Raw genomic sequence first — 22,728 nt, forward strand, 5'->3', positions numbered from 1 at the left:
ACAATCCATCCTTCTGCCTCTGTAGTGTGTTTGAGCCTGCCTCGCTGTGCTTGTCAGAAGAGCTCCTTTAATCGCTCAGTGCCGTCATGTGATGTTCAAGGCCCACTCCTCCTCCCAGCCTTCTCCTTTCTTTATCTGTCAATCATCAGAGCTTGAAAAAATAAAGCCCCTATGCCTTTATTTCAAGAGGTGCCTGATCAATATCATCAATCCATCCACCTCCCCTGCTCACACCCCCCACATGTTCTTTCTCTTCATCTCTCCCCATCGTTCTCTTCTTTTACTTCACTCCCTCCCTCCCTCTCTCTCTTTCTCTCTCTCTCTTATTCTCGCTCTCTCTCACTCTCTCTCTCTCTCTCGGTTGCTGCAGCTGTATCCATTTCCTCCTGGCAAAAAGGGACTTTATGAATAAATGATACTGAATTGCTGAAGGTTCAGATACTAAATAATGAATTTCACCACCAAAAACACAACAACTTCTCCAATCATAAAATAGCTCTCCCCTTCCATATTGATTGTGCTTGTGCAACCAGATGCAGAGAGCACAGTCTGCATCCGTGCAAGGTAGAAGACCATACAGGGAGAAAATGCATAAAATGATAGGGAGCCACCTGCTTTTTTAGCTATAGATATCTGTTAAGAGAGGCTAACAGATGGGTGCCGATGGCGGGTACACTTTCTCTGAGCTCCTCTCGCATCTTTGTCGAAGCACTAAGAGCGGAGTTGGTCTGAGGGAGGTGGAGGAGAGAAGAAAAAAATCTGAAAACTTTCCTTCACGGGACATTTAAAGTAAGTGTGGTCATCTATTCTGTGCAACGGGCGATGGTGTGTTGCTCTGTTTGTGAGAGAATCTGTGTATGTGTGTGTGTGTGTGTGTGTGTGTGTGTGTGTGTGTGTGTGTGTGTGTGTGTGTGTGTGTGTGTGTGTGTATGCGTGTGTGTGTTTGTTGCGTGGGTATACGTGCGTGTGTCTGTGTTGGAGCTGGCTTGAAGGAGAAAGAGTATTGGCTGGCGAGGCCATGATTTTTTTTTTCCTCAGGTCATTGTTGGTTGAGGTGCAGCTGTAATAGTGAGCTGCTTCTCACTGATGAAATAATATTCTGATTAGCGATCACATTGTTTTCCTGCAGTAATAACAGCAATGAGATGGGAAAAACACCTCACAGGGGCAACAGCGTGTAAATGGAAATGTGTCTCTTGGGGTAACGGAGTTATTGTTTAAAAGCTTTTCAAATATTGTGTCCTATTCTCACCTAATATAAACATGCATATAACACATGCTAAGGGAGAGCAATTCAGTTGTAAAGGAATGCGTGTGTGTGTGTGTGTGTGTGTGTGTGTGTGTGTGTGTGTGTGTGTGTGTGTGTGTGTGTGTGCGCGCGCGCACAAAGGCTAAAATTGATTAATAAAAGAAAATCTTTGAATATGTTTTTATCGTTTTCTTTCACTGTTACGTTTATTTATTTTGGCTTAAACATAGTGGAAAACAATGAATTTATACATTTATACAATTAATATATTTATGTAATTACATTGTGATAATATTGTTTATGTGTTTTTATCAAGTAATTATGCAGTAACTATGAATCAACACAAATTCTCTTTATATATAATTCCTAACATAATTTAATAAATTATAATATGTTTATATAATAATAATAATTTTATATAAGTCTGTATTTTCACAGTATCCTGCTGTTATTTGGCATTTTTACATACTGATTTATTCCACTCGTCACATTATTCAGAATAATGCATATACTGCTATGTTATACAGTGTGGAGACACATACTAATGCAGCAAGTCATTGTGGCGAGGGATAAATAATTGATATCTCACTGAATATGCAAATGAGAAAGAAGGAGCAAGGGAGAGTCATAGATGATGGCGTGTGGTGTGTTCCCGGTGCACGGAGCTAAACAAAAGGCCCGTGTGATTTCCATCATCCAATTAAGAAATATTACAGCCACCATGTTGGGACTGAAACCGTTTAGAGTTGTTTGGGGTCCTGCTTTTATGCAGCTTTGTGTTGTGCTTTTGGGGGAAGCCTTTGAAGTAATTGTGTTGTGTATTTCCCCAGATAGGATTTTTATTTTTACATGGTGAGATACAGTTTAGCTCAATAGACGATAATTCAGGGAAGAGTGGGAATTTATTTTAATAATGTTGGGTCTATTAGTATGTAACAGATGGATACGGTATTCACAAATGTACAGTTCATTTCAATAGCACGTGTAGTCATCAAGAAAACAGACGTACAGGGTAAAGATTTTTTTTCCCCTCTCTTTCTCTGTGTTTTACGCAGCCACACGTTCACCTCACGTCATATTTCTTTTCCTTGTTTGCATTAGCCTTATAACCTACAGACTCTGGGAGACAAGCGCTTGTGCATCAGGAGCGTAACAACCTTTCAGCCGCAGCTCGGAGAGAAAAATTAAAATTTGATGTTAATCAAGGAGACTGGGAGCTGGAGATGACAGGTGTTTTCTACTCTACTTACCCCAGTCTCTTTCCATTTGGCATCACCACTGAATTTCAACTCAAAGTTGCCCATTTCAGTCCCATCAAATGGAACTTGCCAATCATTCACTTCATGTTTTAGGAGCATTCGTGGTTTGACCAAAGTGCACGACTGTGGCTGTGAATAATTTAAATTAAAAGTCCAGAAAAGTCATAAGAAGAAAAGGCAAGATGCGAATTTTGTGTGTTTCAGTTAAGGAAAGAAATGCAATTCATTTTAGTCATTTATATATGAGGTAATGATAATTTTAACTATATATATATATAGAACTATATATAGAACCATCAAAAAGCAGTTTGTTTCCTATCCATTATTTTTAAAACTATGACACTAACATTAATGCATCAATATGACATGTCAGACTCATAAATCTATCACTACTTGCTTTGGTCTTTTTATCCACTGCACTTCTTACCCTTTTTTTAACATGACTGTGTTTTAGGTTATGCCCTGCCAGCACACACACATACACACACCACAAAAACACACATATGCTCATATCTCCCCCAGGGACCTGGCTCTCAGACACGAATCACAAGGTTGAGTTGGTCATTATGGAGGTCCTTGACTAGCTCAACGTAAACTTACAATCCCTAACATTGGCTTCCTACATTCCCCAGTGAGTGATACATGGAAACAAGTGTGCATGCATGTGTGCACACATGTGTGCCTGCGCGCGCGTGTATGTGTGTGTGCAACAAGGCCAAAAACCAGCCCTTTAAAATCCAAAAATCACCATATCCAGCTAACTACAATACAATATGGCATCAATAAAATTTTCCCACAAACTCCATCATGCTGTAATCTATACGGTCTGAACTTCCTTGTGCATTTGTCAGTGATTCATAACGACTAAATACGAGAGCAGAAAAAAGCTCAGAAAAGATGGATCTTCAATGCATTTTAGGGCCATTTTAAATCTTTTTTCCCTGCTTCCTGGGCAAGATCTGAAAGAGAAAAAAAGATTTCTCCTTCATTCTGTCGAGCCCCTGAATTATTAGGGGCATCAATATCTTTAGCATATTGCCAAGGGCTTCCAGACAGTATCTGCTTTCATTATTAGTGTCAGCTCAATTATAGCTCACACCCAACTGTTTCTCAACATCTAATAGCATCAATCGACAGGGATGGCTGACGAGCTCGCACTCACACACATGCACACACTCGCACACACAACCGATATTCTAACACGTGTGCGTGCACGCATCCGCGCCTCACATCCGTCTGCGCGTGCTGTTGCGTTCTGTCATCTTGCTAATGTACGCGGCTGAGAGGAAGCACAGGGCTCATAATGGAGGCCATGTTCTTAGTGGCGATGAGCAGCTGATGCAGCCTGGCCCATTTTCATCAAATATTAATGGCATGGAAAAATACACCCGGACTGAGGCCTCGTCCAAAGCCAAACTGGAGAGGCTGGGGGAAAAGAGCAATGGGGAGAAAGTGCAGTGAGTGTGTTTAGAAGTGCCGTCTGATGGCCATAATTAGGGCTGCTCTAATTAAAAATTCAAAAGCCCCAGTTTATTTGAGCGCATGAATCTTCCACTCACTGCAGCATTTATTCGCCTTTTACAAAGTATTTTATTTTACAACATCAATTGAAGTGGGCTTTCCTCCCTCTACACTCCATCCTCTGTCTCAAGCTTTCGATTTCTCGCTCACTGCCTCTTGAGTCAGAGAGCTGCTAAAAGAAGAAAAGAGAACATGCTCAGCTCTTCTTCTTTTTTTTCAGGAAACTCGTGCAAGGTTATGCAAATGATTGGCAGCCATTAAAAGAAAGGTTAAATGATAAAGACACCAACCAACAGGAACTGGTGATACTGCACTCAGTGAAGGAATGCACTTGATTTCCCTGAGATGTTTTGGATATGAAACCTAAAAATCAGGAGAAATTCTTTTTCTTTTTTTGTCTTTCTTCTCTTTCTTCTCTCTATAAGCACAAAACCATTGCTTTCAGCTCACAGTACAACCTTTGGCACGAACAAAGCCTGTAAAATGTACAGTTTTGGGCATGTGCTTTGTTTGATTATACACACAGTCACTTCACCTTTTGTGTCAGTATCACAAGGAGAAATGAGCTATGAAGAGCAGTGCAAAAAGAGCAAGGCTTTGTGAAAACACTGACTTCTTTTCTTTTGTGTTTTTTCCTCTATTTACTCCCTGTGCCCTCTATCCTTTCCTCTCTATAACCCTCACTTTGCTATTTATCTCTGTTATCCCTCCGTCTTTTTACACCCCTTTCCTCTCTTTTCCATATATTCCTTCCTCCTCTCTGCCTCTCTGAGCCATGCGCACACACAAACATGACACACATTTGAGCAGTCTATTCCTCTTTTGAATAACACCTCTTTTATTAGTTTGGGTCTTTTCTCTCTAGCCTGCTTTAAACAGAGAGGGGAGATGGGATTCTAAAGAGCTGCCAGGGGCTCAGTTTGCACAGTGCTTTGATGTCACTGAGATGCTCTGAGAGCAAATGCACACACACACACACACACACATACATAGAGACGAGACACCTCTACATAACCAGACAGCACTCAACACCCCCCACCCCACCCCATGCACACGCATATAAACATGCATACAGTACAATTGCGCTTGTGGCTGCAGAACCACACATGGATGTTAACATTTTCCTTCCTTTTTCTCTGTTTATTCCCTCTTGTTTTCCTCTTTCTGACCCATGGCAACATTTACTCTTTCATCTGCGCTTTTTCATGAGTAAGGTGTAGCATTTGAAGTAAGCTGGGGTTTGAAAGTAGAGGTCAACCAATTGGTTCAGGGCAGATACCAGATTATTCATATATAAAATGCCTTTATTTATCGTATTGCAACATGAATAATCACTCATCATACAGTAGTTAACTTCATATCACTACATTATATTCATGCACAAGATGGATAACTTTACATCTCTCTGCAACTTCAACTCCCTCATGTGTTGAGAAACACCTTTGAAACATAAAAAACTACAAAGTAAATGCATAGATGCAATAATGAGAAAAAGAACATTTTCATAAGACTACCTGCAGCCTTGTGAAAAACTAAATACACTCCACCATCCATTGACTTGTAAAACAACCTTTAGTAGCAATAACTGAAAGTAATAGTTTGCCGTTTGACTTTTTCAGTCTCTCACATCAGTGTGGAAGAGTTTTGACCCACTCTTCTTTACAGTGTTGTTTCAGTTCATTGAGGTTTACAAGCGTTTGTTTCTGAACAGCTCTCGTAAAACATCTGAATTGGACTGAGGTCTGGACTCGCTGGGTGACAGCTAGGTGCCCAGGTCCTGTGGCTGCAAAGGAAGCACAAATCGTCACCACTCCACCACCATGCTAGACCAGGGGTGGGGAAACTCCATGCCTCAAGGGCCGGTGTCCTGCAGGTTTTAGATTTCACCCTGGGTCAACACGCCTGAATCAAATGATTAATTCCTTACTAGGCCTCTGGAGAACTTCATGACATGCTGAGGAGGAAATTTAGCCATTTAAATCAGCTGTGTTGGATCATGGACACATCTAAAACTTGCAGGACACCAGCCCTTGAGTCCTGTAATTCCCCACCCCTGTGCTAGACAGTTGGTGGAGTCGTGGTAATCTGTGTTAGCTGTACATCACATTTGCAATGTGTATCACTTCCAAAGAAGGCTGTATACTGTGTTTTTCACAGGAGTGTATAAAGTCCCGTGAAAACTTTTTTCATATGGCTTTCATAGATATAGTGATCGCTTAGCTAATGCTAGCCAGGTAGATTATAAAGCTGCATCCATAAAGTGTATGAGTGAAATGATACAGATAATCTGTAATCAGTGATAAAAAAAAAAAAAATAGGCTAATAAAACAGTAGATTTTCACTCTCTAAAACCGAAGCAAAAACTTCTCGGATGGTTATTAAAGGATCACACATGTAGCTTAGTGACTCTAGTTAGCAGAAGTGAGGCCTAGCAGATGTTTAAGCTGTGTGTCTGGGCTCATGTCAATAAAAACAGCTATGCCCATAACCCCAGCACGCAGATAGATTGGTTATAAACCTCCACCCCCGACTAGATTATAAACATGCTTTTTAATGATGTAACACTGGGCATTTTAACATGACAGACTAGGGGAATTGACTCCCTTTTGGAGCTTGCCACTATAAGGCACTAAAAGGAAGGCAGGCACAGTAGCTTCATTTTTCATTTGGCACTAATTAGCAGAGCATCTATATAGTCTATGGACTATGCTACCTGAGGTTGCTAGCATCAACCAGTAACATCAACCAGTAACCAATAACTCAGCACTCAGCCTTTCTGTCATCTTAATATGATATCTTCTTGTTCCATAGATAAATAGATGGATGGATGGATGGATGGATGGATAGATAGATAGATAGATAGATAGATAGATAGATAGATAGATAGATAGATAGATAGATAGATAGATAGATAGATAGATAGATAGATAGATAGATAGATAGATAGATAGATAGATAGATAGATAGATAGATAGATAGATAGATAAAAATGCTAAATATTGGATTTGATCTTGAGCAAAGTCAGTAATCATTCAATTCACATTTAACAGAAAGGCCTCTAACTGCAGAGACACTTGATAATGTGATAATCATGTAAAAAAAAAAATAAAGTCTTGGATTTTCTATTGGTGAATAAATTGGCATAACTCAGCTTATATACACAGTGATTCTCATCAGTTATCCTGATAGGTTAAACAGATTCTATTTATCTTCTTACTGAGAGGTCAAGAGCCCTGGGAAATTGAGGGGATAATCAGAAGTAGGGGCATGTCTTCATTATGTCCAAATGAGGTTGGGAGAGATTGGACAAATACCACACATGCGCTATCAGCACTTCATATTCATGACCCTATTAAAGTGGTCTGGAGTCATTTTCAGAGCAAATTTGATCAGACTTACCCTTGGCACTGATGCTGATAAGTGTTATTTGAACTCAAAGAAAATGAAAGAGACTGCAGAAATTAACATGTAAGATAATGTCCTTAAAAGTGATTGACACAGCGTGATTACTTTGTAAACCGAGCCTTTATGGCTGTTACTCTTTTGCTTGGTGTTTTACAACTCACAGTGTCTGCCTCATTTGCCTCTAAGTGAGAAGCAGAGCTTTATTCTGGTGTGTGTGTGTGTGTGGGGGGGGGGGGGGGGGGGGGGGGGGGTGTCGCAGAGCTTCCAACCAACCTTGACTAACAAGCATATGTTAATTATGGAGAAGATCACAGGCAGGTCATTCAGCCCTCTGCCACTAAAAAGGAGTAAGATACATTACTGGAGGACATATTTAGGGTTTGGAGAGTATAGCACCATCCTACACCACCACCTCTTTCTTATCCCAGCCTCCTTCTTTATGCAACATGTTCCTTTTCTTTTGCTGTTCCTTTAAAAACACCTGGCTTTAAAGTTTTTATTTCACTCTTTATGACAAGATGTAAGCAGACATACACAAGAAGAACTGTTATATTCCACACCTCGGGTTTTTAAAGTTTCTATCAAAAATATTGATAGAAACTTATATTGATAATATAAAGTATTTCCAATTTGTTCTAATTTGCATATTTGTAGTTTTGGCTATGGTTCTCTTAGTGATGGTACTGTAGTCTGCTAAACAAAGACGTTTTTGACATTTTACAGCACTCCACCCTTGATATACAGAAGAAGCAGAGGCAATATTATTATATCTAAGTCAGCTAAGTCAGGTTTAGTAATGAAAGTGGATTTAGCTGAAAGTGGATTTTAGTCAGTCTGAACAGACTGGCAGGCTGTGTTTAACCCCTTAATTGGGCTGGCAGTTGCACTTCTTAAAAACTGTTGGCTGTGCAGGTTGTTTGAAAGGAAGACTCTTTAACCAGTTGACCAAAATGACTTCCAATTTGACAGTGTTGTAGTGTGAGTTGGAACATCTTTGCAATGAGCACAGTTCAGTATGACTAAAGATAATGGTTCTGGTTTTGTGTAACACTAGCATAGAACTGAGTTTTCTTCATTGGGCTACATGTTATATAACCAGGAGTCACAAAAATATTCATTAGTGTTAAAACTGATTTACTATTTCTTTGCAGGGTACTTGATATTACTGTTACCTCTGCTATTGATGGCCCATCCATCCTCTTTCTTCCACTTATCCAACAGGTAGGGTGAAGCCAAATAGCAGTCAGTCAAAGGGTCAGAGGCTGGGTATACCCTGGACAGGCCACCCATCTACTGAAGGATTGACAGAGAGACACCGATAACATTTCACACTAATGGCCAATTTAGACCAGTTAATCTAACACGTATGTCTTTCGAAGAAAGTCAGAATAACCGAAGACAACCAGCATAGAGAAAGGCCCCAACCAACCAGTGGATTTAAACCCAGGACCTTATTGTTATGAGGTAATGGTGCTAACCACATACCACTGTGTTCTTGTTATTGGAAGACTGATGGGCAGATATGCATGAAAGTTGTCGAGATTTTACTAGCCCCTGCTTACCAAGTGATGAATATTTGAGTCAGTATTGATCCATATCATGAGTCAGGAATTTTGGGGGAAGGACTTTCCATTGTCACATGTGTCAAAAATGGATAAATTGTTCACGTCTTCAGAAATACGTATCAAATTGAAATGGGGTAAATTGGGGGACATTATTTTGATGTTCTCAAGACAATATCACAAATTTCAGTCTCGCTCTTGTTTTAACATTTGAAAAAAAAAACTCTGTAGTCTCCTTCAGTTACATGACTTTTTCTCTGTGTGGTTTAGAAGAATCCCATTTATGTCTGTAAATTAATTTTATCTTTATCATCTTTGTTTATTCACTTTAATAATAAATTGCTCCTGTTGTTTACATTTGAATTAGTTTTTTTTTTTACTCTTTGCAAAAACCTTGCAAATCCACGTAGTGACTACAATGTTGCCAGTATGCCCAGTATTGGTAACATATATTCTTTGACAAACCTTCTGTGAACAGCAGACAAACCCATTGCCTTGCATGCTTCACCCCTCCTTTCTCTACCCATCTATTGCTTCTCACTGACACCCCCTGCTACTTCCTTCCTCCCCCTCTCTCTCCCTCACACAGCCTTCTGCCCTACACCCCTACCTCCTACCCCACCCCCAGGTCTTGCCCCAGAGCACATTGATTTTGCTGTATACCTAATTACTGCTCATAATCTATTCATTTCACCATTGCCAAAGAGGGCAGCAGCTGTCACACAACACACCACCAGGGGACTGGTGCAGGGATACTTGAGCTGGGACCTAGCAGTGAGGGTGAGGATAAAAATTTGGAGAAAAGACAGCAGAGATAACAATCCCTCAATTGCTCAGAAATCATCATGCTGAACATGTTATGCTCAAATTCTCAGAAAAAATGATACAAGTTTTGATGTGTGATGGAGATTTTTTTTTTACACCTGCGAGCTGCACTTCATTCCTCTCAGGCTGCCACTGAGTAAAAATATGCTGGTGAAGGTAAAGTGTGTTGTTTTGACAGTTAGAAGCAAAGGGGCAAACGCTCAGAGTTCAGTTTTGTTGAATGTGTTTGTTGCATGGAGACTGTTGAGAATTAATAACTCAGAACCAGACGTGCTCTGCCTGTTATTTACAACTTTTTTGTCAAGCACCTGACCATGTCTTTCCATCTTATGTGTATTGTCTAAAATAGAAAATGTACAAGAGTTAGAGTCACGTGGAGATCAGCAAATATTGGTGAGATGAAACCCTGATAACATTTGTATGCTAATTTGTATCATTGCAAATATGAAAGTCTAAGTCAGAGAGGACATTTTCCAGCTTTCATGTATTATAGCTCTGTGATAGACAGATGACCATGTGACAGCTGGGATAGGCTCCACCAAATGAATGGATGGATGGATTATACTATAGTTATTCCTTTGGAATTCTAGTACAAGAAGCTAGTTACATAGACACATAGACACAATTGCAATCTCATTGCCTTTCATATCACTGCTTCAGAATCAAGTCTGCAACCCCTCGTAGTCAGTTGAGGTCTTCAAAGCAACTTTCTATCAGCCTGCAAACAATTTGCCTGATTGAGGTTGTTGGCAATTACATGTACAGTGTGTGATACTGCAGCAATTAACTGTGATGCAAATGCAAATCTTTTTCCATCTAGGTGCACAGAAATTCACATTTCACTACTTACTTTCAGTGCAGCTAGAAAATCTTAGATTTTAAACAGAAGTTCTAAGAAATTTAGAGACTTTTAAACAAAATTATACTCAGCACTCAGCATGCAGCCACTCTTTTATTCAGGCAGCCTTTATATGGGAATATAAAATATGAAAACTCAACAGTCCAGACTGATTCAGATTTATTCAGCGTTTTATCTACTCTCCATATTCCTTACATTGTGTTGTTTGGACAACACACAGAAATGAATTGAGATGAACTCAAAATTAATTTGATTATTCTAGTTTGTTCTTATTAAAAGCCTACTAGAAAGTGGAAATGAAGCAGAAATGTGAAAAGTAGATTTCTACATAATGTAAATATCCTGAAACATTTATCCATCCGTGCACCAGTTTTCTTATCCAGCTTAAAGTTGGTGGGTGGGGACTGAAGTCTATACCAGCTGTTATAGGATAATAGACAGGATACACCTAGTATTCTACGCCAGTAGTAAAATTTATTTATTTTTTCTTCACATGGACAATAGACACATTGTTAAGCTAAGCAGACCTTATAAAGGGTGGATTTGCACCCTTTTGTCCATTTGTTTGTCAGAAAACTTGCAAAAGTACCAAGCTTAGCATGTGCAGTGGAAGAGCCCATTAAACTCTGGTGCAGATCTGGATCACTTCCCTTAAAATTTCAAAATAACATATTGTCTTTGGTGGTTCCTGTTTGTCACATCTCTTCATGAACACTATATGTAACAAATTCCCACTTCTCAGCAGGAGGCATTCTGGGAGACATTAGAAATGATTAGAAGAGGAATTTGTTCAGCAAACGAGCACCAAAAATAAACAAAATCACAAAAGAAGTGCAGTGAAGATGTCGAATTTAAATTTGTGTCAATCGGAAGAAACTGAACACATTTCAAAGAGAACAAAGCAAAGCGAGATTTGCATAATCTGTTCAACAGGACTTGTGTTTTAGTTTATTGTCCAATAATATCCAGTTAAACCGAGAGCAGAAATGACTGTGCCACCATTGTTTTCAAAATTCCTCTGCCTTGCTTGCTCTCTCACACACTCTCTCTCTGCCAAGTACTTTTGCCTTACATTAAATTAAATATTTATGTCAAAAAAATGGTCCAACATCCACGCTTATATCTCCCTACAGGAGGAATCTTATTGGATTCAGTTATTTTGTGTATATTTTAGCTGCACTGTTACGCCTGAAGATTTTATGACTCAAGATGTGTGCGGTACATGACAGCTGGCACCGAATGCTCGGTCTGAACATACTCCTCATTCCTGTAGAGAGCTGCTGTATCATACATATCATGGTGTATAAACCTGTATTATTGAGTGAGATGCCGCAGAAGTCACAAGGAAACATGGCGACAATACCCAGAGAAAAGCACCTCTCAGCCCGCCCATGGGTAATCAGCATCTGTTTGTTTAATCTGCTTAATCTGCTGGTGAGCTCCACTGGGCGTGCCTAATTAGCAAAATTAATTTGTTAAGACATTAGCGTCGTTAGAGATGGCCAAATGAAGCTTCACTGTTTTATGCAAATCGGGATGTGGATTTGGCTTGCTGTGTTACCTCAATTAGTCCCTTCTTTGATATGTGCCTCTTTTTCTCTCATCCTGTGTCCCTTCTCTTTCCTCCCCTTTCATCTTTCCGTTCTCCTCATTATCACTGTCAGATTTCACTAATCATGAAATACTGCTATTGTATGACAGGGTATGAAGGGGGAGGGGGAGCAAGGCTCTGAAACTGCTAATCATCGCAAAAAAAAAAAAAAACAGTGGATCAGGGTTTTCATTTAGGGCAAACACTCTGGAGCATCTACCACCACTATCTCTGTTATCATAAACTCCGCCAGCACTTAGTGGTGTGTGTTTGTGTTTGTGTGACGGGGCAGGCGCACTTCTCTCAGTCAGTTGGATAGGTAATTAGTCCTGTGAACGTCACACCCCTCACAAGCCTGTTTAAGGGTTAATGAGGCCCCAGCAGCTTCCCAGCATGTGTTGAGGGGGTTATGTATGTGGGTCTGGGTTGGTACAGGCCTAGCTTCAATAAGAAACCACCCATAGGACTTCCCTTTGAAGTGTCAGAGGGTCCCCCCTTGTTCCGGGTGGCTCCTGTTTCATTTGTCTGAGTGGCAGCATAAAATATAGATGAGCTGCCAGACAACACAATCTAAGCATCTCTCCACCTAAATACCCCACCCTCACACATCACTCCAACCTCACCCTTGACATTATTCACAGATTAACCGATGCCTCCCCCGTCACCCAGTAATGACCTCCCTTTCTGCTCGCAGCTTTGAAGGGCGACAGTAAAATTAGACACACCAAGCTTTATTTGTGTGTTTTTTTAAGCCTCACCGCGGAAATAAATCAACCTATTGCCACCAGAGGGCTACTTAATGCAAACTATTATATAAGATGTGGGCGCAGATAAAGTTTACAATGTGTATCTTCTAGTTTTGCCCTGAGGTGGTGTTTTTGTAATGAGGGGTAATGCAATAGAAATGCGAGTGATACTGCAGCCTTGGGGATTTGTAGCTGTGTACTCCATTGTGGATCAACTGTATTTTATCTTTCTTGGTCCCAGTGGGCTGTCCAGCGGTCCATTTGAACCCCATCTCTAGTGGAGAGAGTGTTCCTGCCAGCTGCTTCCTCGGAAGATAAAGCCCATATAGTTCTGTGGTAAATTAAAACTGTGACAACTGAGAAGGGAATTGTTGAATTTACTAGCAATCACATCAATAATTAAATTTTGCTTTGTTTTTGTTTGTGTTTTGCATTCATCCAAAGCTTAAAATATAGACACTATTTTCTGGTGCTCTCTTATTCAACAGAGGTCACCAACGTAGGTCCCACCGCATGTTTGTTTTGGAAGATTTTTACGCTGGATGCTCGTTCCTGAGTTGCTCCTTGCTTTTATAGATTTTGAGTTTTTATACCCACATTTTCTGTGTCACATCGGTGCTGATGAAATCACAAGTTCAATGTTGTTTATCGGGATCCTTTTTATTTGTTAGCTTATCTACATTTACACTAAGGAAAACAGCAGTTGAAAACCGTGGCATGTCCAACATTACTTCAAATTTATGTGCCATAAATTTGCAATCTCACCTTTGAAATGGTTGCGTCACAGACAACTAAGGTGCTGTCTTCAAAGCAACAAGACAGTGATGTGCAAAGAGACAATCTGCAATAAGTTTGAATTGAATGGGATCAAGTTGCAATTACATGCAATCTGTGATAATATGGAGACTTAAAAACATACCACATATCTGTCGTTGTCTGCACCAAATCTGTTTCCATCAAACCACCACAGATTTTCAACACAAATTTGGACATCCCACCACAAATAAAGTAACAACCCTTAATTGTATTGTAGGAATTTAACCAAAATAAAACCAATTAGCAACCAGTTGAGTCGGGCCCCCTATTGCAACAAGATGCACCAGAGACAAGTTGAGCTTCTTGGTGCAGACTGACTCAGATTGATTGCAAAGTGCTGGCAATTTGTTTGCATTTAAAAAATTAGACAGCAATTATTTGCAAAGCTTCACCAGCCCAAGTTGAACCACGATTGTTTAGAGACAGGACATGTCCACCTGTGCCTGTCACCTTGTGATTGAAAATAGCTGTCCAGAGGTTGGTCACAGCAACTGCTGGTGTTTGGTCTCCAACAGCAAAACATTAAAAAGGTATTTTTTCCTAGCAACAAAGAGTTTGTCATCCTATTTTTACTCTAGAGCGAAAAACTCACTAGATTCAACTACTCTCTTTGGTTATAAATTATAATGAAAAACATGTTTTTGTTTAACAAAGAAAAGCATAATTAAATGTTTGCATCTCATGCAATAAAATTGTGCATAACATAACAAATCTTAATGCAAATGTTGGCCTGTCTCAGTTAATATAATTCCAAACTATAATAAGTCAATAATTGACTTCACATTCTGTCTTTTTTTTCTTTTCTTTTTTTGCTCCATAACTCTTCTCCAATCAATGACAAATCAAAAAATCAAACTCAAAAGCTATTCTGTTATCATTTTTATTAAAAGTTAATTTCACCTGCAAGTTACAGAAGATGTCAGGTTTGTTTATAAATTTAATTTTAGCTGTTCAACTCATACTTTGTCTCTTAAAATTCATAATGCAGACTGGACAGCAGTGTGCAGCTAGAGTCCTGTGATGTTTTTGCTTGTCTTTATTACTGGAGCCTTCATCAATCAAACGAAAGTTGAAGAAGAGCATTAATATATCCAAATGATGACAAACTGCATTAGAGTCACAAGACACCACATTTCATTACAGGCTACAGGGACCTCTAATTTCATTCCAGTCCACTTTGTGGAAATGACAAAATGTTATTATGTTCAGCGGGTGAATCAAACATTACACAGCTACTATTTATTTTCACTTTATTTGCTTATGGGGCATCTGCAGGTAATTGTTTTAAGCTTGAGAGAGTCTCGGTACATAATAAATCATCTTTTTTCTCCTCTGATCTCTAGGGAACCTTGATACTGGCCAACTTTAAATGGTTTCCTTGAAACAACTTTTCTGCAGTCAGTGTAAAACTTTCTCATCCCATTTTTTAGCAGGCTATTAGAGAAGGAGGAAGATTGCCTTGACCCTACATTTGTTCACATGTCACCTTTAAAAGTGGAAATAGATACCTGTGTATGGCTGGGTGGTCTGATTGTCAATAACGTCTCTTGTAATTACTGCATTCTTTATGTGAAGCTTGAAAATGGTACGGTACGAGATCAAAGACAACATATCAATATTAGAAATTTCAATAGGGCTCCTTGAAAGACAGTGTTCGCTTTTTTTTCTGTATAACTTATAAAATCTTTTATTAAGGTTAGAGTAAATTTAACTTGCACTCTGGGAATAAAATATTATTATGAAATCGAATTGGAGTTTTTTAGTTGCATGTTTTCAGAGGAACACAGAATACAAATGAGTCTTGATAAGGTTTGGTTATCGCTCTTTGACAAATGTTCAGGACATGGAGATAGGCTGTGGCTGCGCATCAGCCTATTGAGCAGCAATTACAAACATGATAACAATTTTCCTGTCTTGCTTGAACTTCAATGAGGGCATAAAAGCTGAGAGGAGGTCCAGGGATGAGCCATAAGGAGGAGGGGAGGGACGTTTTTAATCTGGAAATTATTATATCTGGACTACTGACTCTTCAAGCATTATCAGATTGCTTTTCCTGATCATTGCATTCGGTGTATGTTTGATCTCCATGATGAACAGATGATTAGTTTTTCATGAAACCGTTCAAGCAAAACACTCCAACGCAAGCTGTGGCGAGACGCTGTTGATTTAGCTGCTTGAGAGGCAGCAGAGGCCCCCTTTGCCTACCGCACACCAGCCTGAACAGGAAACCACATGGGAGTAGGAAGGGGTCAGGTAGGGTCAAGTCTATGGGTAATGATATATCACCTGCCATATATTTAAGGTTTTGCTAATTCTCCCTTCAATTATGACCATTCCTCTGCCCTGCTGGCCCACGAAGCAATGAGGCGACACATTCAATTTGAGCAGGGATATACATTTTTGGCAGAGAAATGACGCCGTCCAGATTGTGCAAATTACAGGCGGACAGCCCAGATGATCCCTACTACTGACTTGACATTCATGACTTGCTATTCCTCTGACAGATCAATAATAAATAAAAAGGAATGGTGATTTATGAAAGAACAGGAAAGAAATATTTAAGGATTGAATATCTATGATTATACACATCCCTGCAATACTGCATTGGAAAAACAGTCAGGAAAATATATGGCTGGATTATAAATATAAGTAATCACTTAAAAATCACTGAGAAAATGCAAATCTTTTGTTAACTGTTCCAAAATTCATTTACAGCACCACTTCAGTCAGATATAAATAATAACTTACTTCAAATGTTCAGTATTTTTTGACGCTAACTCTTTATTTGTTTGCTGACTGACTTGCTTTCATTTAATATTAATCTAATTGGAATGCGACATACATCTATGTCACATGTTGCTCTGCAGCATTTCAAGCCATCTTTTGTTTCATGTGAACATAAATTGAAATGGAAGCACTTGAACTTTCATTATTTTTCCATGTTTCATAGACCAAAAAAATGTGCAGTACCATAATCAGCAGATTGTCAGATAATTCAGTGACTCCAGGATTTCCCAAGACTATATTAGTGGTAAACATTGTTGCATTTTAAACGGTAAAATATGTTATATTCAAAGGGATTCTAGCGTAATCCAAGAATTCTTAACAAGCACAGTGTTTAATATCTGTTGTGCAATACTTGACTGACGTAAAGGATAAGAATTCGCCTCAGAAAAAACCCCAGAAACACTCGACATCTCAGCGTAATGGAATGACAGCTCGTGTGAGCAGATCGAGGGGGGTGAAAAGAAGGTGAAATGGCTTATTTAACCAACAGAGAGCAAAAAACTGCAGGGGGGGGTTCAGTTCAGTAACTTCATGCTTCCACAAAGCAGAAAGGAGACAGGAAGTTATGTGATCACCCCTTTGCTCTAAACACTGTTGTGTGTGTACAAGGAACACAGAAAGACGGCTGCAGATAAAGGCTTTACATCGCATTCAGGTTTGGAAGGACTGGGTTCTCAGACAGCAAATAACAGTCCTGGGCAGATTTACACTGCGCAACTAGTGAATGTCTTCAGAGCATGTGGTTTTTTTCTCTGTGACGAGGTGGGAGGTTTTATTTAGTCACAGTGGTTATAGCTGTTCATTTAGCAGCTCTTAGTTCAGCTCTTGTTTAGTACAAGGGGGGTGCATTAATATTTTCTTTATGACTGTATAATTTGGTCATTTAGTCACCACTTCATTGAAATATTGCGTGAAATCTTAATGCATTATATTTGTATGTTGAAATAAAGTGAAGCGATTTAAGACTTAAGTTTAGTAATGTGGCTTTCACACCCTTTCAGCTTTTTGAGGGTGCTCGGGATGATATTCCTACAAATTGATCGTTTTTTGGTAGTTAGCTGTTAAAGCTAGCTGCTTAGCTAGCTTAGTTTAAAAGGTGCATTCAAATTTCATGACACTTTTTAATGGAATGCTGATTTGGTTTAAAAATAGATTTAAAACAAGATGTAAGCTATTTATTGGTGAGAGCTAAATTCAGTCCATGCATTTCAACCTTAGATTGGTGTAGCTTCTAGTTTTATAAGTGAAACAAATCCAGACATGCTTTAAAACTGCATTCTGTTTTGAGGCCACCAGGGAGGTAATATCTGTGGTTGCAAAAAAGATGTCTGCCTGGATCCCCCGAACACTTTGCTGCTGAACTTGTGCGCTCAGCAGCTACCGACTGGTGTTTGACAGTTCCACAGATGTCGAAGTTCAACAGCAACTCAGAAATTCATCACTTATCTGATCCTATAGTTTGTTACTGCTGCACAAAAGGATTGTTTAGTTCAGTTTAGTTTAGTAACTAAATCTGTGTAAAACAAAATGACTTAAGCAAGGTTGGTATCATAAATCGTGCATATTTTGTGTACTTTAAGAAAGCAGCATGCCTTCAGTGTTCTCTTACAGTTCTCTTGGACAAAATATTATTATTATTATTATATGTGTCACTGTTACTGGATGCATATCTGGTCTGTACTTAACACAGAACATCCTGTATATGCATATTTGAGTCTGGAGTGTACTTGGTTCTGCCAAAGTGATAAGCTGGAATAATACGCTACTGCTGGATTTAAGTGCCAGCTGTACAAATAAATCTTCAGTGTTGTGGCCTTGAGATTCCTTCAGTAGAGTGGAGTTTTTAAGTTTATCAGCCAAGAAGTAGAATACAAAAAGAATTCTTTCCACAGGTCAGTACCTGTGGATTTGCAGTTGATTGCATCATTGCAAAGAAACCTAAAGAACACAAAGGTTTTGCCAGCATTTGAAGAGCAAATTAAATTTTTTTTAAGAACTAAAATATATATATATATAGTGGCTCCAGCAGATCCCGGGAATAACATCGGAGATCTCTGTCCAGAAGAGTGCAGTCCTGGGAACAGCTAAGATACTGCGCAGGACCCTCAAGCTCCCAGGCCTCTGGTAGAGGACCCGAGCTTGAAGGATAAACCGCCCGCAGGGGCGTGCTGGGTGTTTTTTTTTATATATATATATATATATATCTAATAACAAGCAGATCCAGATCTATTTTATCAGGCCTCCAGCTGTCAGATAGGGTTTTTTTGTTAATGATCTTACTATTCCTGTTTATGTGCTGTTTTTCATATGTATAATGTTACCATTATAACTATAAAAGTAAAACTGCTATTTGTTTATAGAAGCACAGCATGTTGTATTGCATTAGAGACAAACGTTTCTTCTTTGTGTCCTTCGGTTGCTCAGCTCTCTCAACGTTGTGTTTTTCATCACCAGCTCTAGTTTACATGAAATAAATGCACTGTTGTTTGAGTGAGAACTGTATTCAAGATCTTTTTTAGATATATATTTACAGCATATAGTTTTTACTGGTGATATTTCATCTTTTTGTGAGTCTGGAGGCTCTCCAGCTTGTTGTTTTCATAGGAACTCTAGCAGGATGAGAAAAAAACTAACAAGCACTTGTCAGTTCTCAGCCATCACACTCTCTGACAAGCAACTGTTGTGGACTTCTCCTCTTATCTTCCCTCTCTCTCACCTTGCAGTCATCTGAGAGAGCACATTTCATTGCATTTGTATGGGTGTATAGTTTTGTGTGTATGTGTGTGTGTGTGTGTACATGCTTGCCTTGCCATGCATGTGGTTGTGTGTTATATGTGTGTGCTTACATGTGTCAGAAACTCGACATGATCTTGTCTCCGGTGAAGGCCTTGGATCACCCGGCCCTGCTCACTCCAGACCTGACAGTGCAGCTGAACTAATCAATATCTCTCTGCAGTCAAAGGTGGGTTCTGCCATGAGGCCGCAGGGGTGCACTAATTGATGGAAACTCACCGCCGGCTAGCTCCATGCCCTGCGGCGCTGGAAGAAGCAAGCTAGGGCCTTCCACTGAAATGGAAGGGGAAATAGAGGACAGAAAAGGCCAAGATCATAATCAGGAGAGAGAAAGCTGTTTAGTTTGTGCTTGTCTGTGTTCTTATGTAGAACAGGGTTACATACATGGAGCATGCTGCTTGTTGGGTGACATATTTTACATTTTTGCAGTTTCATCTCGCTTTCCTTGTCTTCTTGTCAAGGCCAGTGATGTTCAGCATTACAGTGACCTTTCGATATACAGGTATCAAACCTGTGGTGGGATTTCAGTGAATCTATTGGTTGGGTAAGCTTGTCTTTAAAAAAATATTAACCTGTAAGACATAATAAGATAAGTCTTTTTTTAATTCTTATTTTTATTGTCAGATATCCCTCATTCCTAACTCTTTTTCTGTTTATTTACTGGAAAAAAAAAATGCATTTCTTGTTTCAAAGGAAATAAATAAGTAGATATTTATGACAAAATAATACTTACATAATTTTTTTACTTACTAAATTAATCAACATACTGCAGGCTTCTCGGAGCAATCCTTATGCAAATTTCCTGATGTTATCAACCTTTGCTTCTTAATCGTGTCCCCTCATTTGATCATGTGACTTTGTAGCCACTAAAAAAGATCACATGCAAAAAAGGAAACAAGAAAAAAAACAACAAGAGTGGCTCATAAGGAAAAAAGATTATTTGAGAAAATGCCCACAAACTTGTTTCTTGTTAAGAATATATTGTTATGGTGCAGACTAAGCACGCCATGATAATTATCATCAATAATTGAGTAAGGGGAAATGGTAGAAAGAGCTGCATTCAGTGCTTGCTAAATGTGCCTGAGAGATGCTGAGATGGACAGTCTGGCTAGCTAGCTAATTTGGCTCCTTTTTATGTGGCACTGAAGATTATCTTTATGTTTCCACCCGCTTAGCTCTGGCTCTTATGAAACCTGGAAAGAGAACGCGTAGTGTTTCCTGTCATTGCCGTTTATCTGTTGTTTGGTGGTACATATTGATCCCGGAGAGCAACAGCACAAATAAAATGTCCTTGATAATATTTGGTTGATAGGTAACTTGCCACAGGTCGTTACAAGGGGGACTCACAAATATTATGTAGGTGGTTTAGATATTTTGCCTGAGAAATGTATATATTCCAATTAATATTTATTCATTCATTCATTTAGTCAGTCAGTCAGAAAACTCTCACTGACACTTACACCCACACCCATGTTGTAGGCTGTGTCTCCTGAAGCAAACGCTGTAGGATCAAGAGAAAGTTGCTTCATTTTCACGTGTTGAGCTCTGCGTATTATGCTGACGATTACCTTTCTAAAAATCTTGAAACTGAGATAACCTCAATGCAGAGCTAGCTGGAGGGCAGTTGTTGGCAAGAGCTTTCTGCTCCTTTCTTTAAAAGAGGAAGCTTGCCTCTGAAATGGGCCATAGATCGGTTGCAGTCCAATCATGCCCAGGAATTATGTGTTCAGCAAAAGAAAGAAAAAAAAATGGAGTCAGACTACAGAGGGAAAACCAACCTTGAAACTTACTGCCTTATTGAACTCAGGCCTCCTAACGAACATGCTTCGCTGCAGTTTATAGAAGAAAATGGAACAAACTGGCTATTATAATTAAAATGCATTAATATTTCTTAATATTCTCCTAATGCTTAGCATTTTACTACCATCCATGCAACCAGTTCATTCAAATTCACAATCTGGATTCGGACATGTGTTTTTAACAGGACACTAGCTGCATGAAAAAAAATAGCTAAGCATCCACAATGCAGCCTGTGTGTAAAGGACCGGTGAGTCTTTCACAACAAAGAAAGTTCAGAGTTAGTATTGGCTGAAAATGATAGGCTGATCCCCCGGGAATAAGGTGCACTTTCCAAAATGTAAATTAGGCCTTCCCTGAGACACACAGGTCTCTTTCTCCCCTGCTGCTCGGAAAGCTTTGCCATTCACCTTTAAACAGCAGAACAATAATCAATGGAGCATTATTAATGCTGAAATCATTCATGTGCTCTCCTGTGGTACCCTGCTGAGTGTAAAGCCACTGAAGTCCTGTAGCTCATATGGATTGCATTGTAGACGTTACACACAAAAAACATCATGGCTGCAGATATTGACCTCTATATTTATCTACAAATGATATGATATGTGCAACCTTAAAGATATTTTTTAATAAACCAAATCTTACAGTTTGCACCAATTTGAGATTACCAACAAAGATGTAATCCTCATGAGGCCATTGATAGCTTCCAGTATCATGTTTTCTATTAATCCCTATTGTTTTGGGGGGTACTAGTATCAAGAATTTCAACTTTGAGACCAAAAGAAAAAAAAAATCATATATGTACGTCATGTGTGCTTCAATCTTTAATAAGCCATGTTTCCTTGCCGTGTTACACACAGGCTTGTCCTCAGTCCTCTAAGATCCCGGTGTGAATTTTTCATAAACCATGTCTATGCGTCTTGTTCACGAGCTGTCTCAATACACAAAGGTCTATAGCTTCCATGTCCAGTCTGGCTTACGTATTGGACATTAGAAGAGTGCAGGCAGAGCTGCAGCAGAAGGAAGAGGAAGGAACGAGCGATCTCCTTCATTACAGGAGCTAGATATAAATCAAACTAATTATGGCGCCACTACAGTATCGAACCCATGGAGGGGAAATGAAACGATCAGAGTCAGGTCGCAGCTCAACAGAGAGGGAGTTAATGAAAATATTAATTACCTGATGATATATTGGGGATCTGGAGCGCCCCACCCATCCCTGTCTCTCCTGCACTCTCAAGCCCCCTACCACAGAGAGCATTTGTTTTAATTGAGTAATAATAAGGCTGCTACATTTGGCTGAGTCACTTGATTTGAGGGTGTAATTGACCAATAAAGGCCCATGATAGGCAATTATAAATCCAATGTACTGCTAATTACTTAGCAACTCTTAAGTGTCTAACTAACACAGTGAACATTACACTTCAGTGCAGATGGTTATTTTAAAAGTCATAAAGTGAAAGCCAAGTGAGTTCACAAAGTGAGTGTGATCCACATGGCACGCAGTAAATTAGTCAC

The 22,728-nt window shown here is 39.3% G+C and overlaps 1 long non-coding RNA gene across 8 annotated transcripts in view; it reads left to right on the forward strand.

The window, feature by feature from the left end:
• The first annotated feature begins 553 nt into the window (after positions 1-553).
• Positions 554-22,728, forward strand: part of LOC101465707 (uncharacterized) — an 83,966-nt gene continuing 61,791 nt past the window's right edge. For all 8 annotated transcript variants that reach the window (XR_013098631.1, XR_013098632.1, XR_013098628.1 and 5 more), the window contains exon 1: positions 554-789. This is a non-coding gene — a long non-coding RNA (uncharacterized LOC101465707). The remainder of the gene's footprint in view (positions 790-22,728) is intronic.

This window comes from Maylandia zebra, linkage group LG1, assembly GCF_041146795.1.
Source record: "Maylandia zebra isolate NMK-2024a linkage group LG1, Mzebra_GT3a, whole genome shotgun sequence".
NCBI classification, from domain to species: Eukaryota; Metazoa; Chordata; class Actinopteri; order Cichliformes; family Cichlidae; genus Maylandia; species Maylandia zebra.